This window comes from Rhinolophus sinicus, chromosome 15, assembly GCF_057876585.1.
Source record: "Rhinolophus sinicus isolate RSI-liver-muscle chromosome 15, RSI-T2T, whole genome shotgun sequence".
In the NCBI taxonomy this organism is placed as follows: Eukaryota; Metazoa; Chordata; class Mammalia; order Chiroptera; family Rhinolophidae; genus Rhinolophus; species Rhinolophus sinicus.
This window is the reverse complement of record NC_142515.1, coordinates 56,223,577-56,243,883: the sequence shown is the minus strand read 5'-3', so window position 1 is coordinate 56,243,883 and position 20,307 is coordinate 56,223,577. Positions and strand designations below refer to the sequence as shown.

Below are 20,307 nucleotides of genomic sequence, written 5' to 3'. Positions count from 1 at the left end.
TGCAAATGTAATTAAGATGACTAATCATTTGACTTTAAAAATAGGAAAATTATCCGCATTGGTCCAGTGTAACTGTGTGAGCCCTGAAAAGCAGAGCTTCCTCCCCGCTGAGACTCCAAGTATGAGAAGGACGCAGTGCATTGCTGAGGGATCTGAGACAGAGGAGTCGTACGCAAGGACCAGAGAGAGGCTGCAGGAGTTAGGGGTAGCCTGGCTGAGGAAAGAGGACTTCAGCCCTACGACAGGAAGAACTGGATTCTGCCAACAACCTGAGTGAGCTTGGAAGCGGAGTCTTCTTCCCCAGAGCTTCCAGAAAGAAATGCAGCCCTGCCAATACGTTGCCTTGGGCTGCGTGAGACCATACGCTGAGCATCCACTTGGAGCAGGCTGTACCTGGGCAACGCCATCGCCCATATCCCGAGCTAGAACCCAAGTTATCCTGCGGGCTCTTCTCCCCCCGTACTCCAGTCAGCCATTCACCAAAATTGAACCTTTCCACCTGGCCTTGCGGCTGCAGTATTGGCACCTGACCTGGTCACAGGCCTCTCCGAGGAAGGGCAGCCAAATTCCCAAGGCAGCTGGGGGTTTGCTGCACCTCTGAGTAGCACACCTTAGGCCTGGGACATTGCCACCATCCTAGAAGGGAGTCCGGAGAGCCCACTGGGTGCTGGGGAACGTTCACAGACAAGCCAAATGAACAGGTGGGCCCAAGGGGAGAAGGCAAAAAGGGACAGGTGAATATGCAAGGGAAGGGCTCAGGTAAGAGCGAGGTCACTAGGCAGGCCAGAGCTCACACCCACAGGCTCCCCCCGCAGTTCTCTGACTCATCACCCTCAGTCAGAAGCGTCTATGTCCTACTCTAACCAACCTCTCAGGAACCAACTCTCTAGCCCCAGGGTCTGCCAGAAACAGTGCAAATTGGACGCGGGCAGCAACCACTCACAGGGATCCAGAAGTTTGACTCTTCACCAAACAAAGATACTACAAAGCCACACAGCGGTTAGGGTGGGGGAAGGGAGGTTCCCAAAGTTCTGAGACCCTCAGGCCCTTGACTGCTAGCCCTGGATGACCTCGACGTGGAGTTCCAGGAAAGCCTAGGCCACCAGCTCTGGGCCCTCCCCACGAGTCTGGGGCCTTGGCTTCCTGTATGAAACTCTGAACGTAGCAAACACAGCATTATGAGTTTCCACCAGCAAAAACCCACGACCTAAAACCTGTTGAGTTTAAGGAGCACCGAGGGTGAGGAGACATCTGTCTATCTTGGTACTGTCATCAGGAAAGAAGCAGAAGGAGGGACGGATGTGGGTCAGAGGAGGGAAGCTGGTTGGCTGTCGCCTCCCAGCTTCCCTCCTCAGCAGGAGAAATGCTGGGCCTGGAATGGAGGTCACCTAATCCAGTGATTTTCAAACTTACTATTTTTATTACTTTTTAAGCTACAGGAGCTTTTGTTCAAAAAAAACTCTGACCCAAAAACCCAGCATGGAAACGGGCAGAGCAGGTCATTTGCCAGCTCAGGTGGCTGGGGGTGGGGAGACGGGAGGCACTATGGGGTGCACACTTGAAAAAGACGGGCCTCGTGGGGCTGACCCCAAACTGCACAGAACATCAGAATTACTCAAGGAGCTTGTTCCAAGCTGCACACGGAGACTTCAAGGGAACTGCGACGACCTGGAAATTCACATTTTTAAGAATTGTCCTTTCCGGTTATCAGTTTGAACAAACCCCCACTGGCCAAATCTGGAACAAGGTGCACATCAAAATAAACAAGAATAGTGATGCATTTTAACTCTGAATAAAATAAGAATCCATGTGTCCCATCTAACATATAAATAAATGGATAAACAAATGGAGAAGAAGGGAAACTTCTTTATAGCACTATCCCAAACGACAAATGTAGAAGGAATTCATTGAATTAAATCATCACCCTTGAGCAACCATGACAGAAATAACTAAGCCTGTTAATCACCCTCCATGTCTCAGTCTGTTCTGGCTGCTGTAACAAAACCACAGACGGGGTAGCTTATAAAGAAGAACGGAAATTGACTTCTCACAGTCCCGGAGGCTGGAAGGCCAAGATCGGGGCGCCAGCAAGGTCAGCTGAGGGCCCTCTTCCTGGCCCAAAGCTGGTACCTGCTGACCGTGTCCTCACAGGGTGGAAGGGGCAAGGCATCTCTGTGGGGTCTCTCAGAAGGGCACGAATCCCATTCCCAGTGGCCTAAGTGCCTCCCAAAGGCCTCACTTACCTCCTCATACCATCACGTTGGGCATTAGGGTTTCAGTACAACACGAATGGGCGTGGGGGGCACAAACATCCAGACCATCACAGGCTCTAAAATGCGTTGATGAGAGACAGCATATTTACTTCGTCTCCAAGTCTCTTGCCCACAGGACATGTACTAATTACCAAGACAAGAGGATAGTAACCTAGCAGTGGAGAACCCAGCAGACACCACCTTCATCAAGTGATCGCTGTTGTCATAACCTGTGTCTGAGTCAAGCCAACGTGGGATGGGTCCCTCCTGAGGGAGGGAATGCCCTGAGAAGGACACCTCACTTCCATGCTATTCCTGACGAAAATTCATAGCTTAAACCTCATCATGAGGAAAGAGCAAAGAAACCCAAATTAAGGGAGATTCTACAAAATAAATGACCTCAAGTCAAAATGTGGTTTGTGGTCATTTTCTTTTAAAGGGGTAGGGGGGTGGGGAGGGGCGAGGATAAAACACTCGGAAAACAATCCTAGGGCTCACACACAGGTCTCAAGAATGAGTCATCAGGCAGCTCATTCAACTGCAGTGGCAGCAGCAGGCAGTCCCACCCCACCCAGGTGAGGCGGGGCCTGGGCACCCACAGGTGCTGCCCCCCACTTCTCAAGAAGCTGGGCAAAAGGAGGCCTGGCACCTTCCTGGCTTCATAGCAGCTTTCGCTCTGCTGCTAAAGGTGCAGCTGCCAGCTCATGGGAGGACGCAGAGCACATGCTGCCACATGCTGCATGGTGCCCTGGGCCCTGATTCTGTTTCTGAAAACCTAAGTCCACATAAAATGTCTACACCCAGAAGCCAGTTGCACCCAGTTTACAGTCACATCTCCAACGTGGACAAGACCCCAGGAGGCTAACGTGCCAGGACTTCCAAACCTCAGGAGGCCTGGACTCAGTTCTCTCTCCTCCCTGAAATTCTCAACGAAAGACTTGAAGACGGGGCGGCCAGTTGGCTCAGTTGGTTAGAGCGCGGTGTTCATAACACCAAGGTCACCGATTCAATTCCCACATGGGCCAGTGAGCTGTTCCCCCCACCCCCGCCACACACACAACTAGATTGAAAACAATGATTTGACTTGGAGCTGATGGGTCGTGGAAAAACACACTGTTCCTCCATATTCCCCAATAAAAATTAAAAAAAAAAAAAGAAGAAGAAGAAGACCTTAAGACCAAAAGGTTTCCGAGATTGGCAAGACTTAAAACAACCTGCCCAGATCCATCGACACACAAACTCACTCTGCTAGTCCCTCAGGGGGACCAGCTTTGTTGTGGGAGATAGACATCTCCGGACTTGTTTCTGCATGTTCAGGCACCCACTATGGACAAGGCACCCCGCGTGAGGCTGTGGAGCCCACGAAGGAGGACGGAGACCCAGGCCTGACTCAGCACACACTTCCCTCTACTAACTGGAGAGTCGGGTAGCTGCTGGAGGGCAGGGCTGGGCGGAAGGAGGAGGAGGTGGGCAGCCAGTCAGGGAATGCTATGCAGAGCAGATGGCTTAAGCATGAGCTAGATGAACCTCCACATGGAGGCACTCACCAGTTTGGGAGGAACGGTGTACTCTGGGATGGGGGGGCCACACTGCGATCTCACATGGCGGCAGCCAATAGACTCTCCAATGTGGACCGTCAACAGAGCCCCAGTGTGTCCCCAGCTCTGGAGGTGGTACCAAGATGCAACCTGAGTGACTGCCCTTGCAGGGCTGACACAGTTGGGGTGGGAGCGGCTCCTAAACACCACAGACGTTCTGAGTGATAAGTGGGCCCTCTCCTGGGGAGAAATAAATTCTGCTCCAATAACTGAGTCTTCAGCAGCCATTAAGGGAGTTGCCCCAGTACGGCACAAGGATTTGGCCTGCATGTCTACGGGAGATCTGAAATGTTCTCTTTGTAGGAGTTGCCCTACCCTCACCTTCTTCTCCCCCAACACAAAGTAACTATACAAGAGAATATAGAATGATACACATTTACTTCTTTTCTTCCCTGTTTTTTTTTTTTTTTTCATGCCTGAAAGACATAAAGATTGTGGCTCTAAGATGTTAAAAATCTTTGTATCCAAAATTGCACAGTATGTTACAATATACTGTGTTTTAAGACAAACAAAACAACCCACTTCACTTCAAAGACAGCATTAGGAGCACCCCTAAATACAGCCCAGAATGGGGAGCTCACCAGCCCCGACAGAGCCTGCTTCCTGGCCTCTGAGCAACGCAAACAGCCTGGGGAAAAGGTTGAGAGCTAACAAAACAAACTTCCCAAACAAGCTATGAAAAGTGAAGCCTGCTGGAGAAAAATAAATAAAACAAAGTGCACTGAAAATGTCAAGAGAAAAAAAAAATTAGGGGTGGAGTGAGCAATAGATTTTTTTTTAATGCAAATCAATGGCGGGAAATTGCTGGAAAAGGCAGCAGAATCTGGAGTCAGATTAGCAGTTCAGTCCCTAAAACAGTCCCAGAAAGCCAGGGAGGGCCCCCCCACCCCAGCAGCTGAGCCGGGGAGCCCAGGGCTTCTCTAGCCCACCAGCGCTTTCACCCCCAGGCCTAGGGGGCAGCTCTTCCCCACAAACAACCACCAGCCTCCGCCGGAATGCAGGGAGTGCGCAGGCAATTCTAGTAAAACCTGGAAAGGTATCTCAAACTTTTCTCCACTACAAAAGTATTACCAAGAATAAAGTTACAGGGCCCCTTCTGAACTACTTCTTTCAACTTGAACATACACCAAAACGTCTTTATAAAAGACGGAATGCTTTGTGTTTCTACAAAAAGCCAGCAATTCTTATGCTGTCATCCAGCTGGGAGGCACTGGGCGGGGCAATGGCACCAGATGGCCCAGGGAGGCTCTGTGCTGCCCGTTCACAAAGGAAGGCTCCAATTACCCCTGGGCTCTGTGCCCCAAAGATGACCTTGCCAGCAGGCTCAGGGAGGTGCTGGCAGCTGCAGCTGCCAGCCAAGTCGGCTTTCTTGGTCCCCAGACCCACCTCTGAGACACCCCCAGCGCCCAGGGATACCTGCGGTAAACTGCACGCTAGAGAGGATGGGGCCCCCGACTGAAGCTGCCAGACCCAGATAAAGTCGACAGCTTTAAAGAGCACCAGACTGCGAAGACTGCAAAACCACAACACAGACTGAAGAAGATGGGAGCGCAACAGGGCGGGCAAGAAAGGTGTGTGAGCCAGGGCTGCTCAAACTTGAAAGTGAATGCAAATCACCTGAGAATCTTGTTAAAATGTAGATTCTGATTGAGTGGGTGTGAGGTGAGACCAGTCCCGCCCCCAGATTCTGCACCTCAACAAGCTCCTGGGTGATGCAATGCCGCCTGACAGGCCTGTGGGCAGTGCTTTGAACGGTGAGGGTGTAAGATGCCTAAGAGAAAAGCACCAATACTGAGGAAGGAAAACAGCCATTAAGGCAAGTCAGGGGAGGAAAGCCCACCCATCTTTATCGTGGGTTGATTTACAGGGACACGTTCAGCGTTCCTGGAGGAAGGCTCTCATTTTGAAGTTTTCTCATTATTTTAGGGCATCCCACTGCATCCTCACAGGTTATTTTTATTCCCATTTCACAGCTGTGGAAGCTCCTAACCAAATGATCAGTGAAGCGGGACTCCCTGCCCCTTGGGCGTCTTCCCAGAAGGCAGGCCTCCCGTGACGCAGGGCAGCACCACACACAGCCCAGAGCAGTGACACAGAGGCTGCTCCAGGCCCAGCAGACAATGGGAGGAAAGCCACAGCCGCCCAGGGGGTGGGGGCTGGGTGATCGCTGGGTGGGGAAAGGCAGATAAAGGGCCACACACCCACCCTGAAGGAGCAGAAGCCGAAGGATGGTTTTGCCTCCTAGAATCAGTAATAAAATAGACTCAATTTAAACTCAGGCCCCTCAGGAAGAGGTAAGGGGATATTTAAGTACAGAGGGTATCTCTATCTTACTGTTTTTGTTTTCACTTTTAACAGCCTGACTTCACTTTGGTGGAAGATAAGATAAAAGAGCTTTACTGCCTTTCCCCCAGGTTCAGAAAGGGAGTGTGGCATTTCCCAGAAAAGAGTTAATGCCAAGGTCTGAGGCAAGACGGCTTATCAGTGGGCTCCTGGTGCCTCACCCAGCCCCTGAGAACTGACCGCGTTAAGGGAGGGGGAGTGGGTTTCCACGTGAAAACCACAGACCTCGGTGGGAGTGACCATTGCCACCACCGCCCCTCCAGAGCTCATGGAAGAACTGCCCTGGAGATATGCCCTCTGGTAACCCCATCTGATGACACTTCTAAAGAATATCCTGAGTTGGCAAGAGGGGTTCAGGGTAGTGACCAACTGTTTTGAAGTTAGATTCATAGAACTGAAAGAGTCACAGCTAGAAAGTTTCCGAAGTTCATCTAAACAATTCCTCCGTTTTTCAGAGACCTACGCCCATGGAAAGAAATTGCCAAGGTCAAACAGCCGGGGCTCACCCCCAGCATTCTACTTCCGTGTACTTTTCCACTTTTCCGAAACACCATGCTGTCTCCGTCATGACCTTTCCCAACCTCATTTGGGGCCAACTGCCCTGAAAGCAGCATCTGTTTCAATGCATTTGACAGTGAACACAGCCCTTTTGCCAAGGCTTGTACATTTGTACAACTTTTTTTGAAATAAGGACACTCCAGGGGGTCATCCTGTTTAGGCCTGGGACTTGCTTCCTAATTTATGAAACATGGCTGATGAGAGTCTGAAAAAGACAGTCAGGTTACTCTCAGGATCCATGCGTTTAAAGGGTAAAATAAAACGCTAAACACAAAAAAGCAAAGAGAGCTCCGAGTTCTCATACAAAACAACTCGATGTCAAAAGCAGGTGACTATTACAGACTCTGGCTGCGGTGTAGAAAGCAAGAGATCTATGGCCCCCAAGAGGAAGCTCATCTTGCCCACCAAAAAGTGGAAGAGCAGAGAGATGTTCAGATGCAAGAGGCAGGGGATGGTCCTTCCCAGTTGGAGAAAAATCCCCAAAACCATACAGAGACCAAAATAAAAAGAAACTTTTCTCAACCACCCCTGCCACTAAATGCTAATAACTGTTCCTATACAGACTTCACGGGGAAGGGTCAGAAAGTAAAGGAAGAGCCCACTTGGTGCCTAGGAGTGGCTTTTTCTGGCCAGGAGGCAGTGCTCCCAGAGGCACATGTGCAGCTCCCCGTCTCCCCCACATCTCTCTTTTCTTCCCTCCCTTCTTCCTCTTCCTCCCAATTCTCCCATACCCTCAAGTGGCCACAAACAGGTGAGACCTCCCTCTGTCCCAGTGGACATGTCACCATCATTCTGATCCAGTAAGAGTGCTAGAACCTCTCTAAACAAAGAAATCCCAGCACCACTGGGGAGACGGGGTTCCAGCTGGGGGAGCTGATGGTGCGGCCAGGGAACTGCATGCCTCTAGCTCAGTGGGGAGATTCATGTCTTAAGGGCTTCCGCTGGTGCTGTGAGACCGCTGTCTGCTGCCTGCCCAGCTGCCTGCCTGCCCGCCTGAGATTCAAGAGCCCGGAGATGGCAGAACAAAGGAATATGGCTGTGGCTCAGGCAGCGGGGGAGGCAACAGGCCAGCCTGCCAACAAGCAGGCTTTTCTGCAGCTGAGTGCTCGAGTGAGGAACAGGAGACCCTGGGCTGAACACTGAGGTACAAAGGAAAGTGGGGGCCTGCAAGACTGACAACAACCCAGGCACGCGCCTGGCCCCCACCCAAGGGCGCAGCTGGGCCCGGATTGCTCAGACAGAACCCACACCCAGGGGCAGTGGGGCAGGTGGCTGGCTCACAAGAAAGGCACGGGGCACTCCCACTCCTTGCCCAGCTGCTCAGAACTCTTGTCCAGGGGGGGTTCCAGACACAGCATGGGGACTTGAGAGAGGGGAGGGGGATCTTGACAGAGGTGCCCGCAAAGGGCAGGGCCCCTTCTGAACTCCAGGGGTGGAGGGAGTGCTGGGAGGGGGCAGGGCCCAGGCTGGGCAGCTCCCACGGCATCAGAGAACACAGGAGGGGCCGCGGAGTGGCTGAGAGCTGCCCACCAAAGGACCTGATTAAGCACAATGGGCTCCTGCTGCCAGCAACAATTGCAACACTGGCCACCCCCTTCCTCCTTCCCTCCCCAGCAAAAGATCCACAATGGGAGGCAGCAGGAAACCAGGGCAGAGCCCATGAATAGCACCACTGTCAGCACCCAGGCCCCACCCCCTCAGCCCCACAGGTCAGTCCTAGCTGCCATCCCGCCATAATAGAAACCTCTGTGCTGCCAAGGCCCCAAGCCCCACACCACAGAGCTGTGGGCATGGGAGCCTCTGGACTTCTCCCAGGGTACCATGTAACAGCCATGGTGGGAGACAAGGCAGGGACACAGTCCCCAAACCCCGCAGCTCAGGATCATGTCGGGGCCACCTTTCCGCTTACAGCGGGGGGGGAGGGGAGGGGGGCCAACCAGTCCTAAAATCTGCCAGCCAGTCCTAAAATCTCCCTGCTTCTTGCCCTGCCCAGGCATGGCATGGCCAGAGCCACACAGGGAGACTATCGTCATGTCAGAGGCCCACAGTGGCCACAAGGATGAGGAAAAAGAGTTCCCAGGGCTCCCGGGCGGATCCCAGCAGATGGGTCCAACTCACGCCCTCGCTCTCATGGCCCCCTCCCTCGCCTCCCCCCCAGGAAGAAAAACTCATCTGCCCTCACCCCCGGCGTCTGCTATGAAAGGAAGCCGCTTGCTCAAAACAGAAAACGCATCTATTATTTACACCAGGTGCCTTCTACACAGGCTTTTTAAATCACAGGGTGGCAGTCAGGCTCAAGGCAGCCTGAAGCAGCACGAAGCCGGGGCTGCAGAGCAGGCAGGAGATGGGGGAATCCCAGAGCAGAGGAAGGTCCAGTGAGCCCGCGATGGAAGGCCTGACCCTCACACCAACTCCTGAAACTGAGGGAAAATCTGCTCTTCTAAAAGCTGATTCCCAGCTCCAGCTTGTTTGTCAGCCAAGACTCCTCCTCATGCCCCGCCCAAGTTCTGCAAACTCCTAGAGGCTCAAGCCCACATACTGAGCAGCCTCCCCCTTCCATCCCCCATCTGGCTCTGGCTGCCTCTTCACCCTCCTACATCACTTTTGATACACAGCCCTCATGGCCCACAGGGCACAGCCAAGGGCTGCAAACAACAGGTGCTAAGGAGACTGGCTGGTCTGAGCTGAAAACAGACTGTGGTGGGAACCAGCACACCAGCACCCCACTGTAGACCATCCAGCTCTAGGGTCCAACTGCAGAAATACAAGATCTCTCCAAAAGAAAAACTCAGCAGCTTTCATGCTCCCTCTTGCAATCAAAACAGCATGTTTCTTTTCCTGTTAAGCACCCAATGCCCGGACGCCTTGTCCAGACATCTCTGCGACGGAGCTACTACCAGCCTGTGCAAGGCGTTCCTTAGTTTGGCCGGCAGAAACAAAATACTGGACGCAACCTCAATGTCCATCAATGAAGGGCTGACAAAGCGAATCGTGGTTTCCCATACAGAGGAATAACACGCCGCAGTTTGAAAGAATAGCCTAAACTGTGTGTGCTCAACTGGAGCAATCCCAAGATAAACTTGAGAGTAAAAATCAGTAAGTGCAGACCAGTGTAATTAGCATACCAGCAAGAGAATAAACACACACGGAGTAGAGAAGCTTGACTAGGCACCCAACATCTGGTGACAGAGGCCTCAGGGGAGCAGAACTGAAGAGGTCAAGGATGGAAATGTTAATTTTCACTGTATATCTTTATGTGTGTTGCATCATGGATACATTTTTTTAATAAGAAAGTTAAACTGACATTTAAAATCCCTGAAGTTTGTGGCTGGAGGCACCCAAACTTTTACCTGGAGCTCTCTGCAGGGAATCTCTGGTATCTCTCTAAAACAAGGAGCAGTTGGGGGTGGGGGGAGTGCCAGCCTCCAGAATAAAGACTCACCAATTCAGAGTGCTAGCTACCTCCCTGCTCACAACTCCTCCCCAAGGCCCAAAATAGAAAGTTTTCCTAGGAAGGCCAAGAGCAGATTCTGAGAAAGGTAGAAAGGACACCTGGAGTTACTCCACACAGAGGACCCGGTGACACTGTAAGACTGTCAGGCGTGGGGTCTGAACCACAGGAGTCCCAGGCCCCAGCGGGGACCCTCCTCAGGGCCCTCCCCAGTCACCAGGGAGCATTAAGGTCCCAGTGTTACCAACCCATCCCAATTTTAGCAGCTAAAGAAAGCTATTTCAACAGATTTCTAGGCCTGGCCCAATTCCAAGGACAGGCTAAAAACAGTTTCTCCAAAATCAAAGCTCTAAATCCCAATCCCTTAACCACTAAACTCCATGTACCTTTCAGGAAATGGAAGCTGCAAGATGCAGTTGTGAGATGGATTTGTGTATTATTCCTTACTAAAGGGATACATATGTGTTGTTGAGAAGCTTCCTTTAACGGACACATCAATCAATACTCTGCACTGGAAGGACTGACGTATTTCCTCCAAGTGAGTTTCCCTCTAAGGAACAATATATTAACCATTCCAGTTTCTCCTGCTTCTCAGGGGTATGACACATGCCTATTAGAACCAAGACTGGGAGGGCCACTTGGGTGAGACCATTTGGAGGACAGGGAGTGGTTCATGAATGAAACACTTTCTACCTGGCGGAACTCCTGTGTCCCACCCCCAGGCCACCACAGCAGGCACTAAGGTGTCCTAACGACCTAAAGCTCATGACTGCCCAGGCCACAGAGAAAGACAACTGAGAAGAGAGGAGATGTTTGGCTCCTCTATTCCATGAGATACTTTCTGATGACTGCTCAATGTTCTATAAGTAGCCCCCAAATTAAGAAGCACAAATGAGATTTCACAACAAGTAGAAACACGCTGGCATTTGGAGCCCTCATACCTCAGCTGCCTCAACAAGTTCCTGCCCCTCACAAGCCAAGTCCACTCCAGCACAAAGCCCTCGGCAGCTCTTGCCCATCAGACTAAGACCAGTCCCTCTTCAACCATCTTCCGGCATGAATGCGCAGGGCCTAACACCCAGGTAGGCACAGATGCTCAATACACCAAACCCTACGACCACTCAGGTGGCACCTGCCCCACAATCTCATCTGTCTTCCCACAGAGAGCGCTCCAGGACCAGCCCACCCCACCCTGGACCTGGGTACATGCCACTCCCTCCTCCCTGCTCCCTCGCGAATGAACAACCAACCGACCACGACCACCAACTCTTTTGTTGACATGTCCCCTCAAAACTTATCTGCGTTTATACCAGTACTTGTATTTCACAGGAAGCAACTAGGACACAGCAGACAATCGCTGTGACAGGCAGGATGGCTGCCGGGAGCTGGCTTCTGTCACCACCACTGGTTCCCTGCAGGAGTCGAATCCAGTGGAACTTTGGGAAATGGGGAAGGCTCCACCCACTGCCAACAGGTTTTCTTCACACCCTTTTTTCTCACAATAGCAGGTGACCTGGTTCCTAAAAAGCTGGCTGTTGAGACAGGAGCAGCCGCAGGAGCAGGAGACACACCAAACAGGGTCATCTGTGCAGGTCTGGCCAAGTAGAGAGCAGGGGCAGAAGAAGAAGCAGGAGCCTCAGGCATGGAGGGGGAGGAACAAGGTTGGCTGCTGCAGAGATCGGAAGTCCTCAGACAAGGGAAGGAAGGGGGGGTGGGATCTGGACAGCAGAGCACAGTCCAGGCAGGGGGAGGAGATCCCCACAGCACCTCGCTCAGCCCAGCTCAAACAAGTAAGGCAATGAGTCCCTAGTAGGTGGGAGAGGGAGGGTTCCATGAAGTTGTCAAACTGGTTTGCCCAGAATAGGGAGAGCAGGAAACACCAGGTACAGAGGCCAAGGAAAGAGGGTAAAGCAGGAAAGGTTGTCCAGAGTCAAATGGCTGTTGTCTGGCACCCAACAGATCTGGCAAAGGGCACCACCACTGGTGAGTGAGGCACAGGGAACCGAGGCCCAGGTCCACGCTAATTCCTGGGTGCAGAGGGCAGTCTAGCCAGCAGAGAGGGAGCCAGGAGACAAGGAGCCAGCAGACGCTGACAAGAGAAGGACCAGGGTTTCTGGAAACAAGGGAGTGATGCCCACAGGAGGGACACCACTCCTGAGGGACACGTGTGGGCAATGATGGGCTCAGGCCAGGGCAAGAATGAAGGCAGGCCCCAGGCAGCCTCCGGACACTGACAGCCTCTCCTTGACCAAACTTTAGTCAGGCCCCTTGGAGCCCTCTGCTCAACTGGACCTGACCTTGGGCGTCCATCTCTGTCCTTGTAAAGTCCAGTTCTTAGCAAGAATCCTGCTAAGTCAGTTTCGCCAGGACCCCCCACCCTCCATTCTGATCACCTTCCATATCCCCCAGGTAACCTCTGATCACCCTAACTTGCCTCTTAGGTTGAATAGGCAAGAATCCTGTTGGGTCAGGATTACCCTCTCAGAAATTTCAATCCATCAACCGACTTCACCCCCAGTTCCTCAGCTATAAATTTCCACTTTTTCTTGTCATATTTGGGGTTGAACATAACCTCTCTCTCACTGCAAAACCCCATTGCAGTCGTCCTTATACCTATCACGATATTTTGAATAAAGTCTGCCTTACTGTTCTAACAAGTGTCAGAATGGTTGTTCTTTAATAACGCAGAGCTTTAAGTCTTCCTGAATCCCTCACCCAGTGTGAGCACTATTATACTTGGTCTGGGGCTGACGGCCGTCTGCCTGGCCAAGGGGTGAAGGGCTGAAACCAGACAGCCAATCCACAGGCTAGGCAGACAATAGGGAAGTCACCTGGAGAGGAAACAGGGTCTCTTCACAGCAGTGTTCACAGCAAGCAGAGCCTCTCCGTGGAGCAGCCAGTGGCAGCAGCCAGGAGGAGGCACAGAAGGAGCAGGGCCCTGGGCACACCTGAGTGGGCCCTCCAGGCTGGGGAGCCAAACACTCCTGGCTGGTGCAAGTCACACCGATGGCTGACGGCCTGAGGAGTGGTGGGCGGATTGGACGGCGGAATCGCCCCTCCCTGGGAGGCCCAAATCTGAAGCTAAGGTGGTCGGATTCCTTATTTCTACTTGCCACTTTCCAGTGAGCCCAGGTTTCATGAGGTGCCCTGGTGGGCTTTTCTGATGCTGTGAGCACAAGACCCCACCTTGGGTCTGTGTATCCAGGGATATGCTGCTGCCCTCAGCCCTCCTAGGCTCAACGCTCAGACCCTGGGCTGTAGACAAAAGAGATTCAGGGGACACTCTTTTAATTCCAGTTGCTGTGAGGGCTACTCTCCCAGGTATTAGGACCAGGAATTCCTAAAAACCTCTTTTTTTTAATGTTCTCTGAGCCCTGCAGAGGAGATTAGCACAGGCCCCATAGCTGGTACACTTAGTCAGGGAAAACCCAGAGAGGAGGTTCACCAAACCCCCCTCAGGTCCACCCTGCCCCACCCTGTTCTGACCCACTCCTCTCCCAGCCTTACTCAGCAGGGAAGCCCAGCCTCAGCGCTCCCAAATCCCAGGGACACACAGAGTCTGAGGCAGCACCAGGAGCTCACCTCTCACCCAGGATCCCAGAGGCCACTTTAGAACCAATTGCCATGGCTTTCAGCTACGCAGCACAGGCTGACAGCGCCCAAGGAGGGCGGAGCTGGTCCCTCCAGCTATCTAGCTGATGGACAGCAGGGCTCTCTCTTGGCTGCTCAGACAGGGAGGCAGAGAAGTAATGACTTTTAACTCCAGCCTGCCCAGGCCCACTTACACGCAAATTACCAGGCTTACTGCCTCAACAAAAAAACCACAGCACCGCCCAGCCTGGCCCAGCCCCCTCACCCCACCAAGCCCAAGCGTGGAGGAAGTGGGGTTCCCAGAATCAGCTACTGGTGAGCACTTTGCTGAGAGCCGTCAGCGTGGCAGCAGCAGTCCTAAGCCAGAGTGTCAGGCCTAACTCGGGACCTTTGGATGCTGCTTCTCAAACCTGAAATGTGTACGCCTGCTTCACAGTAACCCCAAGAGAGGCAAGAAGGGCAGATTCTTCTCACTTTACAGATAAGAAAACCAAGCCCAGGAGGGAAAATAAAAATCAAAGGCTTGTCTAGGTTACTCAGCTAGAAAGCAGACACGACTCCAAAGCTGGCATCACCGCTGTCTACTCTATGAGCTGGACAATGTTATTCGTCTTCATGTGTAATTGGCTGAGGCTCTGAACACTTTCCACCAGCCAGACCCTGCGCTGTTCCAGCACAGCTACCTGTCCTACCTGAACCAAAAACACATGCTGCTAAGGGAGAAAACGGATGTGGAGAAATTATGAAAACCCAGCACGGATTCAGTCAGAGAAGACACTGATCTAATGGGAGCTAAGACAAACGAACAATGCTGGTATGCGCCTAGACCAAAGACTCTCCAAGCACTGGTCTACACAGGCCCCTGGGGACTCTGTGACCGGCCAAGAGTGGGAACACTGTTGTAGACCACCATCACCTCTCCCTCTATTCCAGATGGCAAAACAGAGACCCTGAAAAAGGAGTAAATATGACTCAGGATAGTGAGTTAACAACAGTGCAGAAGAACCTGCAGTCTTACCACCTCTACCAATGATTCCTGGCCCTGCTGGATGTCAGCAGAGACCAAGCAGGTGACAAAGCACAAAAGCAAGGTCCATAGTGTGGCCAGCTCTTTAACATCCTGCAAGGGTGGCAAGAGTGGAAATACAATTAACAAAGAGGTTCTACCCCCTTCTACAGGCCAGAGAACCAGCCCAGCCCCACACTCAAGCCTGTTCTCCAAGTGATTCCATCCTTTAGTAACCTCCTACACCCCTAGACCTGCAAGCTCAGCCCCAGAGTCCCAGAAGTGGAAGGGGAAGGTGAAGGCCTGTAGGGGTACCTCTACCTGCTCCTGCTTCTAGGAAAGGTGGCTGCCCCAACGGGCCACATACAAGTAGAGCATGGGGAAGTCCAAGGGCTGATGTGCCAGGGCAGTGAGGGAAGCAGGAGCCAGATTCCCTTCCCATGGACATTAATATCCCTCTTCAAAGGCCCCAGGAAACAGGGATGAGCATCCCAGTTCACAGCCCCTAGCAACAAGCCAGGAGCTAAACATGTGTCTGATAAGAATCCCTGGCCCGGACTCACCGTTAGTCCTTGGGCCCATGAATAAATGAATGAGCAAAAAAAGACCCAAGGAACTCAAGCAACTTGCCCAGGGTTCGAGAAGCAACCTGCCTCTGCATACCACTTCTTATTACCTTAACAGGTATTCTTGTTCACCATTCCCCTGCCCTTCAAATGTGGCACCTCAACTCATCTTTAATCTAAATAACATTTATTTGATTGATGCATGATCAATGTTCGTGGTGACACAGAAATATGACACTCAGACCTTGGGAAGAAGTCACAGAGGAAGGCACAGTTGGCGGTGGCAGGCCTTCGTGCTGTCCGCCAAATATTTCTAATCCTCTTCCCCTCCCCACCTTGTAAGGTAAGTATGGCCATGTGTCTGCTTTTGCCACTGAAATTCCACTTCTGGGTGGAAGCTTTAAAAAGAGCTGGGCAAGATTCATCATGCTCTCTGTCCCGCTGCCCAAGTGACCAGGAATGTTCCAATTAATCCACATGGGTCCCAGAATGAGGATAACCTAAAGCAGATCCAATAGGTGTGATGTGAGCAAGAAATAACCCTGTGTTGCTTTAAGCCTCTGAGACTTATAGATTGTTCCCACAGCAAAGCCCATCTATCTAGACAGATGCACTGACTTACTCCCCAGTCTTTTGTGCACGGCCATTTGGGTCTCCCTTTCCCTGGCATTAGGGAGACAAAAGCTCCAACACCAGTCAAATCATCAGGGGTTCAGGGGTACCTGCTGTGTACCCAAACAGATGAGATGCTTCCAGAAGCAGGGGTCCAAGGGTACCAGTACTGAAGGACTTACTAGTTCCACTGTAGGCCAGGCTTATTCAGTGTATTCATCAACTTCAATCACTTCTGAGATGAAGGTGTTATCTCGATTAGAAATGAGGAAACCCAGCTCACACTGAGACCTTAAGCAAGTTACTCTGTGACCTCTCTAGGCCATCTTCCTCATCTATAAAATGGGACGTTCACATTATCTACCATGCTCTGTCATTTCAAGGGTTAAAGGAGTAAATACAAGTTTCTGAGATAGCGCTTGGTGTGCGTCTCACCAGTGGGCTTGAACTCCTGTTGCCTGAATGCCGCTGTGAAGCTGAGCTCAAGCTCAGATCAGTAAACACTATGACCACCTACTGCATGTCCAGCCTGGGCTCTAGGACCACAGAGAGCTGACAGTCAGCCAGGGTTGTGAGCCTGGAACAGTGCTTGCAACAGCGCCTGGCACCCTGGCACTCTCAGTCGTGCTTTGTTAAATGAATCGAAGATCACTTAGTGGCCAAGCAGTGGAGTTCAGAGATGTGGGGAAAGAAACTCTCCAACTGAAAGTGGGGTACAACAAAGGATGAGGCAAGAAGAGGAAAATCCGTGTGGTAGCCTGGGCTACTAAGGCCTGTCTCGCAGGCATCATGGATCCTCAGGATGGAACAAAGCTTGGAGGGAGATGAGAAGCTAGAAGGAACATGAGGCCATGATGGAGGAGTATGAGCTTCATTCTGAGGGTCCAGAGCCCAGGAGGATCCCTGGAAGGAAGTGTGCCTCATCCTTCCAAAGGGCTGGATGAATGTAGAGGGGATATAGGGGTGCTGGGCAACCTAATGCTCTGATGGCCTAGGCCTTAGGTTGCCTATCACAAACAGGGAGGGGTGGCCCAAGCATCCAGCAGGCACTAACTTCCCCTATTTTGAGGTCAAAGTTTAGGGGGAAGACTACTTTTGAGGATTTGGCAGGCAGCTCCACCCATTCCTATCAGCCCACAGCAACCCCACCTCAGAAGGAAGAGAGCTGAGCAAAGGAGAGTGGGTACCTGCAGAGGCTCCGAAGCAATGCCTTGCACTCACCGCCCAGGACGACTTGATGCCAGCAAACACCAGAGCCCAGGGTCAGCCAGCGGCCAGAACAGTACCAGGACCAACGCCTCACCCCACACGGGCTTCTGCATGGACTGCTCCTAGCCAGAGAACAACTTCACTTCTCAGATGTAGGTGTCCCAGATGTCCCATGGCCGAAATCCCTACCTACACATACACACACACACACACACACACACACACACACACACACTTCCTACCCACCCGCACCACCTCCCCTTCCCTGCAGGAGCAGCGGCCCGGGAGGAGCCAACTCCATAGCCAAAGACTCAACTCGAGCGAAGCTCCAGTTAGGTCAGGGGTCCGGCTTTGCTCCCAAGCACAATCCCAAATGACCAACACGCAGACGCCGGGTAACCACTTACTCAAACTCGAGCCGCCAAACCCATGCAAGTGAGAGTGGGACGTATGGCCAGGGTGGGCGACTTGGAACATACCCAAGGCCGGGAGGGGGAAGGGAGGGGACAACCCTGCCTGGTCCGCACCACCCTCCACCCCTGGCCCGACCTCCGCGCGGCCAAGGGTCCGTGACGGAGCCAGAAGGAGTGCCCATCCCAGGACTCACAGCTGGGGACAGGGGGTAGAGCCCCAAACTGCGGCGGTCCAGCCTGTCCCTCTCCGAGAGCTCTCACCCCCGCCGGGCCCCTGCGCGCACCCGTCCGGGGACGCGGAACGGGCGAGAGCGATAGAACCCCGCGTGCCACCCGGGTGGCCCGCTAAGGCTCTCACTCCGCCCGGCGCCCGAGTTCGGCTCAGCGGGGTCCGGGCCAAGGCCTCCAGCCCCTCGCGGGCGATCCGGGCGAACAAAGCCAGCGCCGCCCGCAGGGCCGCCCCCGGGCAGGGACCAGGGAGCCTGAGGGGCCGAGCCCGGACCTGGGGAGCAGTCCTCGTCCCCAGAGGGCGCTCGGGGGGATCCGCCTCAGACAATGACGGGGGCAGGGCCCGACGCTCCCGCAGGAGCTCAGCGATCTACTCACCCGGGCGCGGCGGCGGCGACGGCAGCGGCGACGGCGGCGCGGCCCGGCTCAGCCGAGGAAGTTACAGCAAGTTCGGGAACGCTGGGCCGGAGGGCGCGACTCCGCAGTCGGAGTGGGGGGGGCGGGGCGCGGAGGGGCGGGGCCGGGGGCGCGGCGCGGCGCGGGCCCTGGTGGGGAAGGACTCCACTTCCCTGCGCCGCGCTCCTGGGACCGCCCCCGGCCCGCCCCTCCGCGCCCCGCCCTCGGCCCCGCGCCCCGCCTCCCGCACCGCACCGCCCCCAGCCCACGCGGCGGCAGAGGCGGCGGGGCCTGTTCCCGGACCGCCCCTTTGCCATGCTCGGGGGCGGTGCCGGAGGAGGCGGGGCGGCCCCGTCCGCCCCTCCCGTGGGTGTGTGGCGGAGGCCTTGCCTGAGCGGGGACTGGGCACTTGTGGCTGTCGTGAGCGCCGTGCGGAGGTGTGCTGCCAGGAAGCCGCGCGGGCCTGGCCTCTGACCCGACCCGAGCCTGGGAAAAGCGTGATTTGTGGGAGCCAAGGGGAGGCCACATCTCGAGGGATACGGGGGTGACCGGCAGAGGTGGGCGCAGAAATAGAAAAATGGCTGTGTTGAAAATAAGCAGCGTTCCTGCCGAGCCTAGGCGTGAGGGTAGGCTTCAAGAGAAAGGTAGTAAATTAACATTTTTAAAAAATTTATTTGCAAATTTGCATGTTTCTGGGCAATAAAGACTCGGCCCTGTGGGCCTTGGTGCTAAAAATACCTGGCTTTCTTTGGATCGCCTGCTGAGATTTGTTCCTCACCTTCATCCTGAGGTGCTGCTGGGAGGATTCTTGAGGGAGAGACTCCGGAAACAATCTGGGGTTGAGGGGTATTCACACTGCTGCCTGGGCTCTGGTGTTTAAAAGACTGACCTCTGCTGTCTCAGCTCACCTGTCTGTAGAATGAGGCACAGGAACACTACTGATTCTTAAATCATTCATGGGGAGGTGGTTTGCTTGGGAATAGGAATAGATCACGAAATACAGATCTGTTTTAAAACTGGGACAAGAGACTGGTTGCACCACATTCTAGTATAAGCAACCAACAGGTGAAGTCCAATGTAAAGAGATCTTGAAAAGGAGACTGTTCAGTCCATTCTCAGTTTTTTGTTTTTGTTTTGTTTTGTTTTTAACAGGCTGCAGCCTGTCTGTGCCACCCTAGGCAGCTCAGGGACCTCCTTGGGGAACCTGTCCATTCACTCACTTGCGCAGTTAGTGTTAGATTGAGTGCCTGATGTGTGCCAGGCCTGTTTTGATGCTAGGGGATACAGCAGTGAACAAGATACCTGAGGCTTCCTGCTCACTAAAGCTTATTGTTAGTGGAGAAGGCAAATAATTGCAAATTAAAGTAAATGCTGGGACAAAACCAAAAACAATGGTCTGGAAGAGAGAATAAGAGCTACTTTGGATGGAGCCATCAGGGAAAGTGTCTTTGAGGAAAGGGATGTTGAAATGGAAGTCAAAAGAATGAGGAAATAGCCTTGAAAAAAGCTGGACAGAGACATTCCAGGTAGAGAGCAGTATGTGCTGAGGCCCTAAAAAAGGTAAGTTCTGGATATGTCCAGGAGCTGAAAGAAAACCATTGTGGCTAGAGTAGCCAGCCTAGGAAAGAGAAGCAGGATGAAGTGGGGAGGTGGGCAGGGGCCAGAACATAAAAGACTATGTCAAGGAATGGAGATTTTTTTTTTTTTAAGAGTTTTTGCAGAAGACTAACGTGTTCTGATTTACTGCTGTGCGAATAATAAATTGGGTTGGTGGCAGGCAAAACTAAAAGCAGGGGGCCATTAGACTGTTGTGGTAGTCCACGCCAAAGATGGTGATGGTGAAATTGTGACCACACTATGATTATTAGTTGAGAGATGCTATTTTGGACATGGACTTGACAGGACACATTGATAGGATGAATGTGGGGGTGGGGGTGGGGGAAGGAAATGGAAAACCAAAGATCACTCAAGTTTCTGACAGAAAGAAATGAATGAACAGTGCCTCATTTATTGGATGGGGTAGCCTGGAGGAAAGAGACTACATGTCAGGGAGGAACATTAAGAATTCTCCTTTAGCTCTGTTG

General features: G+C 52.9%; 1 protein-coding gene across 7 annotated transcripts in view; it reads right to left on the bottom strand.

Moving 5' to 3' along the window:
- Positions 1–18,555, bottom strand: part of TSPAN14 (tetraspanin 14) — a 53,264-nt gene extending 34,709 nt beyond the window's left edge. For 2 of the 7 annotated variants that reach the window (XR_016018932.1, XR_016018933.1), the window contains exons 1-2: positions 18,206–18,555; positions 17,165–17,308 (exon numbers count right to left, since the gene is read on the bottom strand). The gene's annotated coding sequence lies outside the window, so the exon portion shown is untranslated. Of the gene's footprint in view, positions 1–11,702; positions 11,815–17,164; positions 17,309–18,205 lie in introns of those variants that run through there. The other 5 variants (XM_019749492.3, XM_019749489.3, XM_019749491.3 and 2 more) reach the window with 5 other exon arrangements.
- Between the last annotated feature and the right edge of the window lie 1,752 nt (positions 18,556–20,307).